The sequence below is a fragment of the Episyrphus balteatus genome, chromosome 1, assembly GCF_945859705.1.
Source record: "Episyrphus balteatus chromosome 1, idEpiBalt1.1, whole genome shotgun sequence".
In the NCBI taxonomy this organism is placed as follows: domain Eukaryota; kingdom Metazoa; phylum Arthropoda; class Insecta; order Diptera; family Syrphidae; genus Episyrphus; species Episyrphus balteatus.
Genome location: NC_079134.1, coordinates 106,081,465 through 106,097,282, shown reverse-complemented (window position 1 = coordinate 106,097,282; position 15,818 = coordinate 106,081,465). Strand labels below are relative to the sequence as shown.

Below are 15,818 nucleotides of genomic sequence, written 5' to 3'. Positions count from 1 at the left end.
CTATTTTTTTAACTTATTTACTTTTATGTATATTTTTAATGTGATATAAATTCTACTTCTTTTAATTTCTCCCAGCCTTTGCATTACTGCATTATTTTGTTCCGGGTCGACATGTTCTCCATTTATTCCTTCCCGATTTTGGGTTCCTTCTTCAGCATCCCATAGTTCTCCTCCGTCTATGCACAAGTTGTGCAGAACACAGCATGCAAGAATGAACTTGCTCATTCTTTTCACAGTGTGGAAATCGAGGCGAACTAGCTGTCGAAATCAATTTTTTAATAATCCAAATGCGTTATCAATTTTCACTCTTGTCGCGCAATGTATTTTGTTGTATATTTGTTTTTGTCGGTCCATGTTTCTTATATTTTTATAAGCGTCAGCAAATATTGTTTTATAGGGTATGCAGCATCACCCAAAAGATGGTACTGCGTCCCACATATTTCAGGTAGGTTGTTGCTTATATATGAAAGCTGGAACAATCTTGAATCGTGGATCTTACTGGGGCTCCAAGGAATATATCGGCAAAACGTTTGTCCGCGTCACATATTCATTGAAGGGTAAGTGATACCAGATCGTGACGATTTATATAAGTGGACCGGACTTTATTTGCAGGCTTTCTAACATAAATATAACATCCATCGATGCATCCTAAAACATCAGGAAACCCTGCTATCTAAAAAGAAGAGAAATAGTTTAAAAAAATAGTTTCTTAGCATAAATCATACAAAAAGTAAACAACCTGTTGGAACTTAGCTGCAGATTGTGCCTTTTCTTCATCTGTTGATGGGAATTTGATGTAGTTTGACGAAATTTCAAATACAAATTCCAGCACGTTCGTTAGAACTTTAAAAGTGGTAGACATAGCAAAATTAAATAAATTGCCAACTTTGCGGTACGAATTTTTGTTGCCAGCAAACCTATGAGTAAAATAAATGAGTTATAATATTGGTCAGAAATTTTAAAATTACCATAAAAATGCGAGCACTTGCGCTCTAGCAGGAATTTCCTCTCTTCCACCGCAATCAATTTTCCTTTAAAATGTACATCTGAACCAAGATGTTGGCGGTACTTCTGCCTATTCGAAAGTTTTCACGAAACTACGTTCGAATGAAAAAATTATAATTGTTATTACAATTGAATTCTTGTTGCGTTTGGGGGACACATTTATGTACATACCTGTTTTTCTGAATATTCCTCAATAACAGAAAGAAAGTTCACAACTTCCCAACTAACATTTCAGCTTCGGTTTAGGTATTACAAAAGCTACATTTCAGCTTCTTTTAAACTTAAGAAAGGTTGTTGGGCATGGTTTTCCATGCCCAACAACCGTTGGAGAACGTTATACAAGTTTGATCCTCTATAAGAAGTTTGAACGAAGCTTTACCGAAGCTCTACCGAAGCTTTGAGATTTGACAGGTAGCTTTGGAACAGCTTCTATAGTTCTTTCATACATGTCTTATCGAAATTAAAAACAAAAAAAATTTCTTTTTTAACTGGTTTTTATTTGATTTTAAATCATGAACTTTATCTTTTTATCTGAAATTATATATATTATTCCATTAGTTCTTAGTCTACCTATTAATAATAATTTTAAAATTATATAATTTTTTTACCACACCCAGAATCGAGCTTCGTATCTTCTTGGTGGCAGTCCGCCACTCTACCCACTCGGCTATCCTAGTATATTCATTAATGAAGTCAAAAACTTAATCAGTTCAAATAGCAAGACTGTGTCCACAAAAATTTTATTCTTGGCTTAGTTCAATATTTATGGCCAAAACAAATATTCAATTTTCGGATATAATGGCTTATACTCAGTACTATAAGGTTCTTAGTTGACATAGAACAATTTGCCTCATTTGAGCCCCATATAAAAATGACTACTTTTAAGTTACATAGAACATTTTACATTTAAAAATTAGCTGCCGGAAAAAATCCTTTAAAGCAATATTGAAAGGTCATGCGGCAAGTCGATTATGGCTTTTTTGAAAAAGTTACTGACAGTAATCAGCAATAGTTTGTAAGTAAGGTTCACTTGAATGTTTATTTAAATAATTGCTGTGTAATAATATTTTTTTGCTAATTTCTTGGTAATTACTAATTTGAAATCTTTGAACTTGCTTGGGCATGATGCACTTCATTAAATTTATGGTTTTTAATAAAAAAAAAATCAACAAAAAGCTTAAAAAGCAATATAATTAGGTACTCCAAAAATATTGTTTGTCTTGACTGTAAGTTGGTTATTTTCATATACCATACTCATTACTATAATGTTGTATGTCGAACATAGAACAAAAAAATCAACTCGAAATGCAAGGAAATCAAATAAATGTTCTATGTCAAAACAGAAAAACGTTAATTAAACAGATTTCCAGCATCAAAAAAGAAATTTTAGCATTTGAATTGATAAATTATCCAGCTACGGTAGTTAATTTTCTATTTTCATGCAAAAATACATAAATAAAGGGTAAAATTCTGATACTCCAAACTTTGTAGTCGATTTTCTCGAAACATTTTTTTGAAACATAGAACATTATAGTCATTGTATATATATTCTTATAGTACTCTCATTGTATAGGTATATATATATTGTATAGGTATATATATATTGTATAGGTATATAAGAATATATATACAATGGTACTCTCATGAAGTAGAATTTTCTGTTTTGCGTCGCCACCGCTGGGATCGCTAGTTTATTTTATGTTTGAACCTTATGCAGAAAATTGAAGTGCAGATCTACCAAAAGATGTCGCTAAAGTATTTTCATGGATTGATAGTACTATAGAAAAATATATACAATGATTATAGTTTTGAGTCAGCGAAATGTCTGAGCTAAATTATTCAATGTCAAAACCAAAAAGTGCCCCAGCTAAATTATTCAATATCAAAACCAAAATCAAATACTAGTCTTGGTAATTTCTTTAAAACTTCTATAAATTCATTAAGCAGGCCTTTCCGAAAAAAGCTTTTTTCGTTTAAGTTTCTTTAACAGTATTTAAACAACTTATTAGAAGTTGTTAAACAAGTTCGAACTTGTATAAGCAATTAAATTCTGAAGCAAGCTCAATACAAGCTGTATAAAAAGTAGTACCGGCGAGATCTCAAATTATAGAAGCCGTTGTGCTAGTTGGTTTGGGGTCTGCGATTTTTATCAAACTCCTTCAGTAAAACTTCCACCAGAAATTCATCATCGCTTGAGGAAGATGATGATGTTGATGATGATTGTACGTATGATGCCATGTTATTAAATAAAAAGTTATCCATTTTTTTTGTTTTCACTTTGTTTGAGAATGTGTGCGTGATTCTCTTTTTGATTCTGATTTAAAACTCGGAATCGATTTTCTCTTCTTCTCAGAATAAGAACTGTCATTTAGTGCCAAACGATCAGTTTCAGAATCGTTCGGAGTAATTCTGGACGCTTCCGGACGACCAAACGAAAACGCTATAACTTACCGGACAGATCAGCCGCCATTTGGTCTGATCTGATGCTGTTTTGATAATGTGAACACCCATCCGACAGTCTGTCCGGTTTGCCGGATGGTTTTCAAAAAATTTTGATTTTTTGGTGGTCCGACGGACATGTTGGTCAATTAAGCGACATTTCTGTCCAGCAGACAATGATAATCCATTCTCCCGTAATTTGAGAGCAGAATAGGGTAAAGATGCATTAAAAATAAACTGAAAAATGGGTTTTGATGAAAATTGTCTGATGAGTGTGAACGAAAAATATAATTCCGCCAACAGGCCAAATGATAATCGGTCTGTCCGGTAAGTTGGTCAATGTGAACCCCCTACTAGTATACAAACAATTTAACCCGACGGTAAAATATAACCCGACGATACTTAAACGTGTGTTTCATTATTGGTAAGGCTCAAAATCGATGGAGAAACGTATGGTGAAAAGTCCGAATCCGAAGAGGAAAATTGACGCAGGATAGACAAAGGCAACAGAATAACAAAAGCGTCATTTAATTTTTTTGCAAAGTCTGTATCTCTGTGTTTTATATAATTATTATAAATATTATGGGAAAGTTTTAATCCAAAAAAAGGTATGCATCGCTGAAATGTTGCTTAGTGTGCTTTCGCAGCAATTTTATTAATTAATAATTTTGTGTGTTTCAGTAGGAATCATGTTTTCCTGCAGCCTGACGCCCCCACGAACAACATTCAACAGAGAAAATTTTAAGAATAACATCAATTACTCCTGCGGCTGGGGTGTAGCTCCAGAAAATAATTGCAAAAATTTTGTTTGTGAGAGTTAAATAAAATAAAACAATTTGAGTGAAAAAAAATAAATCTTTTTCTTTTTTTGGTCGCAAATGCGAAACGTCATTCTTTTTATCGTTCTTTTTTTTTGGTAGGTTTTCGCTGCTCAAACTCGGGTACGACATCGGCTCGGTTTTCTCGGATTGGAGTTTTTCACCACACCAATATGCAATCGGCTCCACCGTGATTACTTTATACCATACTAATTTGGGCCGCCGTGGAACCCATTCCGAGGCCCAGCACGGACTCACTTCGGAGCCGATTCGGACCCAGGTCGGAGTAACATTACAGTTACTAACATTAATTACAAATTTAACTATGATTGTTACAGACGAAACTATAATGAGTTATTGGCCAAGAATAGCTTAAACCTAACGTGCTCTTAAATGTAGCTAGAGAGAACGCTTTGAGAGTGATTATAATGGGATTAAATCAACGCATGAGAAATATTGTATTTTCTTTAAATCCAGATGATCTGCCAAATGCGTTGGCCAGAAATTCGAATCGGCACATAGAATGGATTATAACAGAGGAATGCCTCAAGTTCAACGTTTAGAACTTCCACCCATACGAAGATGCAATAATAATAAAAATAATTTAATACAGTCAAATAAAGTGGAAAAAGGGGTAAACCTCGGAATGAATGCTAATAGAATTTTTTTTGCTCAATACCATCGTTTTGGCATTCTATAACATACCTCAAAAGTCTAGAAATATCTCATGTCCGCAAGTCACGATTTTCAAGGTCAACGCGCGAAATGGACGATGGCATTATATACACATATGATACATGATTTCAAGGTATTTTGTAATGCTGATTCAAAAAATCTAAACTCAAGGCAATCTGACATATGTATCTGAAAAAAGTTATACCTACCTATTTTTCATCTGTTGACCCATATTATTATAACAGTTGCAAACATTCTACTGAAAAACCCTTAAAAGTTATGGTAGAGGAACCAAATTTTGCATGAAGGTTTTCATATCCATTATCATTAATAATCAAAACAACGCAATGCAAATGACATTCATGTCTATGACAAAATGGTATTTTTTGAGAAAAGGGGATATCGGGATATAATTTTTTTGTTTCTATCTTTGTTTGGATATTCTATAACTTATGTCAAAAATCTAATAAAATCTCATGTCCGCAAGTCCTAATTTTCCTGGTTTGAAGATAAGGTGCAGATTTTAAGAAATTGTAAAAAATTAGCCTATTACCACTAATTCCAAGATTGTACAATGGATGTTTTTTAGTGCATATCCTAAAATTTCCCCTTTCTCAAAAAATACCATTTGTTCATAGATTTATATGTTGTTTTCATTGCATTGTTTTGATTCTTAACGATAATGGATATGAAAACCTTCGTGCAAAATTTGGTTCCTCTACCATAACTTTTAAGGGTTTTTCGGTATATAAGTTAGCAACTGTAATGATAATATGGGTTGACAGATGAAAAACAGGTACTACTTTTTTCAGAGACGTCAGATTGCCTCGATTTTAGATTTTTTGGAATCAGCATTAAAAAATACCTTGATATCTTGTATCAAATGTGCATATAACACCATCGTCTGTTTTTGCTAATTTTGAAATTTCCATTACGTGATTTGACCTTGAAAATCGCGACTTGCGGACATGAGATTTTTCTAGGCTTTTGAGGTATGTTATAGAATGCCAAAACGAAGGTATTGAGCAAAAAAAAATTCTACTAGCATTAATTCCCAGGTTAAACCCTTATCTGACTGGATTAATTTTAATAAAAATAACATACAGAGTTTCATACTGAGACAGAATTATCAATTTGTTCCACCACCACAGCGAATGGACTTAGCTAGTTTAAACTGCCATCCTCCTAACAACAATTACGGCCATATTATTCACTTGTTTAAAAAATACATCTGGGCCCTATTTCATAGATGATACATCACATACATTACATACATCATACATTAAAATTTTTTTCATACATTACATACAATTTTTTGTTTCATAGATTTCATTGGAAGTAATGTATAAAATCTATTCTGTTGTAGTTGATGTATTTAATTTGACAATTCGTTTGAATGAATTGTGAGGTTAGGTTTCGGTTGAGCCTAGGGATTATTTTTTACGACTTACCAAAACGAAAAGTAACAGAAACTTGCGTGTCATGAAATTTCAAAATAAAACAAGAAAAGACAATGAATAATTATTTTCTTTGCAAAAACACAAAATATACTATGTGCATATTTATTATGATTAAATTATGAACACAAAACTCCCATTTTTATACTGTTATTAAGTAAATAAATTTTGTTTACAGCAAAAAGACTTGCTGTATGAAATGTATGAAAAATTAACATAAAATGTAATAAAATGATGTATGATAAATTTCTATGAAACAGTATGGGCACGTTCAAAGACCTATCGGATAGGCTATCTGGGATACCCGTATCTGGAATATCTCTTTGAACGAAAAGCTATCCAGATAGCTTGCCAAAGCAGCTAAAAAAAATAGGTGAATATTGAAAAGAAGAAATTGTTTCTTTTGAGCAAATCCCTTTTTTTTATTGTTGCATAGTACTTGCACAATCGATTTAACTTTAATTCTTGTAAATTTATTTTATTTTCAAGCTGAATAATCGCGCGAATAGAAATCAATATAAAAGATAGCCGAATGTTTATCAGCTGATCACTCGGATACCTGAGGTATACCAGAAATTCTCGGATACCTTCAGATTATTTTTTGACAGAAAATGGTTCGTTTCTTTGCTAATTTTTAACATTGTTTACAACAACAAAAAGCTATCCGATAGCTTTATGTTAACTGTTTGAACGTGCCCTATCATACAACATTGGAATACTTCCAGTCGATTCTCCGTTCATACACTGATGTATGACAGTTCTTCATACAACATTTCTATGAAACAGAAATAATACATCAGAACTGTTAATATCATACAATGTATGTAATGTTTTATCTATGAAATAGGCCCCAATGTAAAAATGTCAACTGTCAAAAATAAATCCAAATCCAAAACAGTTATCCGGATTTTAACTATGAAAATAGTTGAAAAATAGTTAAAAATTACTATTTTTTTCTCTGTGTGATAGCGAATATCATGGATTTGGATTTATTTTTGACATTTCAATTTCTTTATATCCAGATGTTTTTTTTAAACTAGTGAATAATATGACCGTTACAATCAAAATAGATATGTGCATAGTAATCCATATAGGGACTGTTACAGCTAGAGCCAACTATTGCACGTGTATTAAGGTGATGTTCTAATACTAACAGAAACATGGCTGAATTCATCTTTTGCTGACACTGAATTATTTAATTCCAATTTTCAAATTTTTCGTCGTGATCGTCATAATGACCCCAATATAGTTACTGTTGGAGGAGGTTTGTTAATAGCCGTACGCAATAATTTGTTTTGTAATCTCATCGATGATTTTTTGGACTCCAACCTCGAAATAATTTGTGTAAAAATATCAACTTCGTCTGGTCATGTGGTTGCTTGCTATATACCGCCTTCTTCTACCAGTGATGTCTACAACAACCTTTTTGATTGCTTAGAATCTATAAATGAAAAAATTGAACCTGCAGATGAACTTTTTGTAATTGGCGACTTCAATTTGCCAAATCTTGAATGGGCTATATCATCGGAACATGAATCTTATCATGCCATCAATGCATCGAGCAACAACGAAGTTCTTTTAATCGATGGAATGACTTCATTCGGACTAAATCAATTAAACAATGTCAAAAACCGATTTGGTAAAATTTTAGACCTGGTATACTTTTCTGACCTTAATAATTCTGATGGAACTACATTACTCGCCGATACGAAGCTCATTGATGAAGATCGACATCATCCTGCATTATCTATTTCGTTAAACTTAAATATTAATAATGTAAGTTATCATTGTAAGAATATGCATGAATTCAACTTTAAAAAATGTAATTTTTCTGAACTCTTCCGCTTATTGGATGATATTAATTGGAACATCTTGTTTTTAAATATTAGTTTCGATGAAGTGGTCTTTCGTTTTTATAAAATCATGTTTGATTGTTTTTTAGAGACCATTCCGTTACGAAAAATAAGAAATTTAAGTAATACTCCACCGTGGTTTGATCGACATATTAAAACTATTAAAAATAAAAGAAAAAAAGCGTGGGTGAAGTTAAATCGATCCTGGAGTATTGAAGCTCAAAATGAATATACTAGACTTAAAGATGAATTTATCAACTACTCCAATTTTCTTTATTCGGACTTTATACTTAGAACTGAAGATAATCTTAAATCTAATCCACAAAATTTTTGGAAATATGTAAATCGTAAAAGAAAATGTGATGGTTACCCAACTAATTTATTTATTTATTTATTTATTTATTCAACTACAGACTACGTGTCTAAGTTGTTAAAAAATAGTAACAATAGTTATTTTAGAAAGTTTACGAAATCATAATTAACAATTAAATAGTTTCGTCTTTAAAATATTTTTTGATAAATTAAAATCTATGTTTTGATAATATTGATTAAAGTCCATGCACATAATATTAACAGGCTCATTAATTCCATAGTTAACTCTGGATGAAGCCGTATACAAAAATGAAGGGTTACGAGTAAGTCTTGGGCGAGTGTTGATGTTCAGCATGCTGAGGATAGAAGGTGAATTGATTGATCCGGATATAAGCTGGTAGATAAAAAGAACATTGGTGACTTCTCTCCGTTTCTTAAGTGTCGACAGTCCAAGAAGCTTTAAGCGATTTTCATAAGCCGGAAGATTTAGATTCGGGTCCCAAGGGAGATGTCGAAGAGCAAATAGTAAAAAGCGTTTTTGAACACTTTCAATTTTATTTATGGCTACGTCGTAGCTAGGACACCATATACAGCTACAATATTCAACGATGGGACGGACGAGAGCACAATACAAAACCTTTAGAATATGAGGATCATTGAATTCTTTTGAGAACCTCATTATAAAACCGAGGCGACTCCTTGCCTTGCTTGTGATGATGTCAATATGAGGGTTGAACGACAGCTTTGTATCAAATAAGACTCCTAAGTCATTGAAATGTTCAACTCTTTCGATCATGTATTCATCAACAAAGTAGTAAGATAAATAGGGGTTCCTGCTCCTGGAATAGGACATTACTTTGCACTTTTTTTTGTTAAGTTCCATTCCATTTGTATTGCACCATTCAAATATTCTGTCAATGTCGTGTTGTAGAAATAAATAGCGATTTGGGTTCGTATAACCGTAAAAAAGTTTGAAGTCGTCAGCAAATTTGAGAATTTTACAATACGAAATATCCTTAGAAATATCATTGAGAAAAAGGATAAATAAAAGTGGTCCAATGTGGCTGCCCTGTGGAACTCCGGATAAGACATCAATTTGCTTAGATATACTTTTCTTAAAGATGACAAACTGTGTTCGTGCTTTTAAATAAGATTTTAACCAGTCAAGAAACCATTCAGGAAAACCGTATTTTGCCAATTTATTAAATAATATGGAGTGGCATACTCTATCAAAAGCCTTGCTAAGATCAGCGTAGAAAACATCAGTTTAGAGGCCATTTTGCAGATTGATGTTAACATTGTTAGCAAACTCCAATAGGTTTGTTGAAGTTGACTTCTGCAAGCAGAACCCATGCTGCTCAGGGGAAATTAATCCTTGGCAGTAAAATTGAATATGTTTGCAGACTATTTTCTCAAATAATTTTGGTAAGCATGAGAGTTTCGCAATTCCTCGAAAGTTTTCAACGTTATTCTTATTTCCACTCTTATGAAGAGGGACAATAAATGAAGATTTCCACAGCTCAGGGAAAACACCAGTTGACAGTGAACAATTATAAATATACGTAATTACAGAACATATATAGGACTTGCTTGCTTTGACAAATATGGACGGAATTTTATCGGGACCGGACAAACAGTTACTTTTTAATTCGTCAATATATTGCACTACTTCCGCTTCAGTCAATCTTATAAAAGGTATATCACAGGTTGGAAAACTTAAATCTATATTATCACAGTAATTAGGATTGCTCGAGGTATATGTCTGTTGGAAGAAATCTGCAAATATGTTACTAATTTCTTTATCACAGCTAGAAATTTTATCTTTATATTGCACGGTTGACGGATATGTTGAACTTTTTCGTTTGGAGTTAACATATTTCCAGAATGATTTCGGATTACCTGATATATTGCACTTAATTTTATAAATATAGGCTTTGTAAGATGTTTTTAAACTTGTGTTAAATAGCTTGCGATAGTATAAGTAACGGTTATAAAGCTGGATGCAACTCGTTCTTTTCCATTTTTTGTGACATGCGTTTTTAAAGTTTCGTATGCGTCTTATATCCTTATTTAACCAATTCACTGATGGAGGATTTGCTTTTTTTCTTATAACAGGAACACAAAAATGAATACAATTACTTAAAACAGCATAAAAGTTTTCAACACATGCATTGACATTACTTATACTTAATACACTTGTCCAGTCAAAATCGATAAAAAATTGTTCTAACTTCACTAAATCAATTTTACTAAAATTAAAGTCATAGTCTATGTTAGGTTCAGCAATAATATTTGAAGAAATTTGATGATCGATTTGTATATTGCAATTAAGTACGTTGTGGTGAGGTACTTTTGGCAAAAGCCAGTCATTTACACAAACAGTATCACAGGAAACAGGGAAATCAGTAAACACGAGATCAAGAAATCGACGAAATTCGTTTGTTAATCCATTAGTTTGAGTAAGGCCACATAAGTGTACTGTCTCAACAAAATTTCTTTGAAATATTGGACCATGCTCTAGCACATTATAAGTATATTTCAAATCATCATCCATTTTCCATTCAAGATTTGTTAAATTGAAGTCCCCAAAGATAAATATGTTACTCATAACTGAATTTTCAACAATATCCGATATAGCAGATGAATACAGTTCATAAACAGAAGGCGATGATCCAGACGGGACATAAATACCACAGATGACAAACGAAGAATGACAGTAATTTATCTTTATTGTGACGAGTTCCAAATTTGTATACTTGTTTGAAAACAACAACTCAGATTTAAGACAACATTTAACAGCAATTAAAACGCCACCTCCATTTTTGAAAACGCTATTAGAAGGATTTCTGTCTAAGCGATATAAGTTATAATCAGGTGGACATATCTCAGCATCATGTACAGATGAATTAAGCCAGGTCTCAGTTATAATGATAATGTCATAAGTTCCATTAATACAATTTAAATAAAAGTTTTTTAGTTTTGATTTCATTCCTCCAGCGTTCTGATAGTAAATATTTAGTTTTTTGACTGAACCATGGATGGGTTATTATCAAAAACTGGGAATCTACCAACGTTTTCTTTTCTAAGGTTGTTCTTGAATTCATGAGCAATTGTAAATTTTGGCCAGAAATCAGGAGACAACATAAGGTTAATAGTAGGATCAGGAGCAAATAATTTAAACGATGAAATACGACGTTCATACGAAAACTGCATTTTGTAACACTTCAAAGACAAATCAGGCACAGAAAGTTTCTTTTTTACATAGTTAACAACCATTTCACAAGTAGTATTTGGGTGAAGACGTGATATAAAGATAGACTTCTCAGGTGGTACAACAACTAACCCGTCCGAAACACCCTCATCCATTTCGGAAGCTATTGGGCCGACGGTTTGCGAGCTAGCAGTTTTATCACCCAAAGAAGATCTTTTTTGCGACACGGTAGGAGAATTAGGGATTTCTTCAATTATTGGTGTTGAGTAAGTTATCTGCGAAGGAGCTACGAGAGATAGTCTCGACCCTGTTGGAACGCAGATAACGTTATTTTGTGTCTTCTTACGTTTTGGCGATAAATCCTTGTCTTCGAAATTCATGTCGTTGAAGAGCAATTCATAATCAGACAACTTTTTTTGTATTTTTTTCAAATCATTTGTAATATCATTAAATGTTTTTTTTAGATTTTTTAAGGACTTGAAACAAATCAGTGGTTTTTTTGCAGTTGCAGTTCTTACAGAACCAGCGTAAACCATTACCAATTTTAAGAAGACCTTCAATTATTTTGACATTAAGACCAGCACATTTCATATTGGCAAATCCATCACATAACCAACACAAACACATTCTTTCTCCATCGCCAATAATTTCTTTACAGATAATGCAATTCATTTTAGTAGACGTTATAATTCAAATTTAAATAAATAATAACCTAAAACTATGCAATTGATATCGGCGTGTTTGAGTTTATGCAATACTAATTTTTAAAATTTAGTTTGCCTAAAAGTATGCAATACGAAATTTACAAAATAAAGAAATCACTCAAGATAAACTTAAATATTAAAACAAAAACAAAGAAGTTTGGAGAGTAAAGTAAAAATGACTCACAGAAAACAAAGAATTACGATTAATTTTCTGGAACAACACAATGTGAAAATCACAAATTAACACCAAAATATGAATAGTTAAGCAGAAATTGTGTTTTAAAACAAAAATACCACTTTAAAATTTCACTTTTAATGTTTTATTTATTTTTTTCACTTGATAAAAACCAGGAAATACAGATAAAAACACTATAACGATTACTAACACACAGCTTAAGCTGAAAGAGCAGCGATGTTATTGAGCTACCAAAATGCAGAAAGTCATTACCCAGAGGACAAAGCAAATATGTTTGCCGAATATTTCCAGTCTGCTTTTGAAAAATCTTCTTCTTGTGATACTTATAATACCTCTACTGTTAATGAGTTTTCACATCTTAGTAATATTAACTTTTCTATTTCTGAGGCAACTATCTTAGAATATATTAAAAAATTAGACGATTGTTTAAATCCTGGTCCTGTTGGTTTTCCCGCTTTTATGTTAAAAAAATGTGCAATATATATGTCGTATCCGTTGTTTTTACTTTTTAACCAGTCTATAATTACCTGTAAATTCCCGACACTTTGGAAAAATGCATTCCTTATTCCAACTCATAAGAAAGGTAAAAAAAATGTAGTTCTAAATTATAGGCCAATAGCTAAACTATCTGCTATACCCAAAATGTTTGAATCTATTATTTGTGATGTTTTGTCTTTTCACTGTTCCTCCGTTTTATGTGACAACCAACATGGCTTTGTTAAAAAGAGATCCACTATTACAAATTTGTTACAGTTTACTACATACTGTATTGACGCGTTTGAAAAAAAACAACAAGTTAACTGTATTTTCACTGACTTCAGCAAAGCATTTGACAAACTAAGCCACAATATACTTTTAAAAAACTGCAAAATATGGGTCTTAACGACAGATTTGTTTTATGGGTATCTTCATACCTAAAAGATAGGTTATATAGTGTTGTTTTTAAGAGTGAACGTTCTAAATGTTTTACTGTTAACTCTGGTGTACCTCAGGGTAGCCATCTTGGCCCGTTATTATTTGTATTAATGATCTTCCGTCTGTCCTAGTAAATTCTTTGTCTCTTATATATGCTGATGATGTAAAAATTTTTCGTACAGTCAACTCTGCAAATGACTGTGATCTTTTACAAAGAGACCTTCAACGTTTTTGGGAATGGTGCAATATTAATGGTTTAGTTTTAAATATCGACAAGTGTAAAACAATGTGTTTTACACGCAAAAAAAATGTGATTGTCTATAATTATGCGATTAATCTATCACCACTAACTAATTTGTCTAGTTTCACTGACCTTGGGATAGTATTGGACTCAAAATTAACTTTTACTGACCATTTTGACTACATTATTAAAAAAGCTAACATGACTCTTGGTTTTATCAAAAGATTTGCTCGGGAATTTCGTGACCCTTACGTTTTAAAAACTCTTTATGTCTCATTCGTAAGATCCATTTTAGAATATGGTTGCGTTATATGGGCGCCATATTATGCGGTTCATATAAATAGATTGGAGTCCGTTCAAAGAAGATTTATGAGATTTTGCTTAAGATTTCTACCATGGTCAAATCGAATTAACTTGCCACCTTACGCTCAACGTATTAATCTAATAAATCTTCCATTTCTTACCAGTCACAGAGCGTATCTACAATTTTGTTTTATTGTCGGGATAATAAATGGATCGATTTCAGCTCCATCGATCCTCTGTCGATTAAATTTCATTGCTAGTCAGTATAGCTTGAGAAGGCAGTTGCCAATTTCTAACATTTTCAGTAGATCAAACTACGGTGCTAATTAGACCAGTGCCAACAATTTTTGAAAATAAAAAAATTATTAGCAGCATATGGGTGGTGGCAAAATTTAGGATAAATGGTATATGAAAGGGGAAAAATAAATTGCCCACAAAAAAATTGGGGGAAAGGGGGTGGGTGGGCGAAAAAGTGGGGTGGGTGTCAAAAATCATGGTTTTTTACAATTTCTGTCAAAACTAGACGTCCCATCGAAAAAAATCAAATGCAAAAGTTGTAGGTAGTATAAATGTCTACAACTTTTACTCAAACAATTTTTTTCTATAACCTCAAAAATATTGGAAAAATTGCAAAAATACGATTTTTTAATTTTTTATTTTTATCTTTTACAAAAATGGTTGAATTTTAACAAAACTTGGTTAAAAACTACTTTGTTATGTTTCCTATCTATTAAAAATGTTTTTTGAGCAAAAAGTGAATTTTTGGTTTTTTGACGAATTTAATTTGAAAAAATAGTGATGTTTTGCATGGTAATATCTCAAGAACGTGATGTGATAGAATTTTTCTGACTTCGGATTCGAGCTCAGCGCACAAAAAACCATTAGAAAAATATACTTTGATTTCTTTAAAAAAAAACTTTTTGACTAGTGAATTCAAACAGGAAAGGAAAAATCGAATGCCTTGTTCGAATTTACTAGTCGAAAAGTTTTTTTTATAGAAATCAAAGTATATTTTTCTAATGGTTTTTTGTGCGCTGAGCTCGAATCCGAAGTCAGAAAAATTCTATCACATCACGTTTTTGAGATATTACCATGCAAAACATCACAAAAATAGTGTTTTGGACGTTCAAAATTCAATATCTCAAAAACTTTTCACGTTAGAGCTATTCTAATGCTAGATTCAAATTTAGAAGGTCAAAGGTCATTAGAAAAGTATAATTTAGTTTCTATGGAAAATTATTTCTCGCCAATATTACTGTTATTTACGGAAAAATCGATCTTAAAAATCATTTTTTTGTTTTTTTCAATTTTTTTCAACATTCTATAAAACAAAAGTATAGTTTTTCCCCACAATCTTAAATAATAGGTTTTAATCTAAATAATTTCATTTCAAACTTTTCAAAAATCAAAAATTTTTTCGGTAACTTTTTTGATTGAAAAATAGGCTATTTTTTCAAATTAAATTCGTCAAAAATCCAAAAATTCACTTTTTGCTCAAAAAACATTTTTAGTAGATAGGAAACATAACAAAGTAGTTTTTAACCAAGTTTTGTAAAAATCCAACCATTTTTGTAAAAGATAAAAATAAAAAATAAAAAAATCGTATTTTTGCATTTTTTCCAATATTTTTGATGTTATAGAAAAAAATTGTTTGAGTAAAAGTTGTAGACATTTATACTACCTACAACT

General features: G+C 31.9%; 1 pseudogene; it reads right to left on the bottom strand.

Annotated features, from left to right (window-relative positions):
- On the bottom strand, positions 1-1,164 carry LOC129909490 (putative nuclease HARBI1; annotated as a pseudogene).
- Between the last annotated feature and the right edge of the window lie 14,654 nt (positions 1,165-15,818).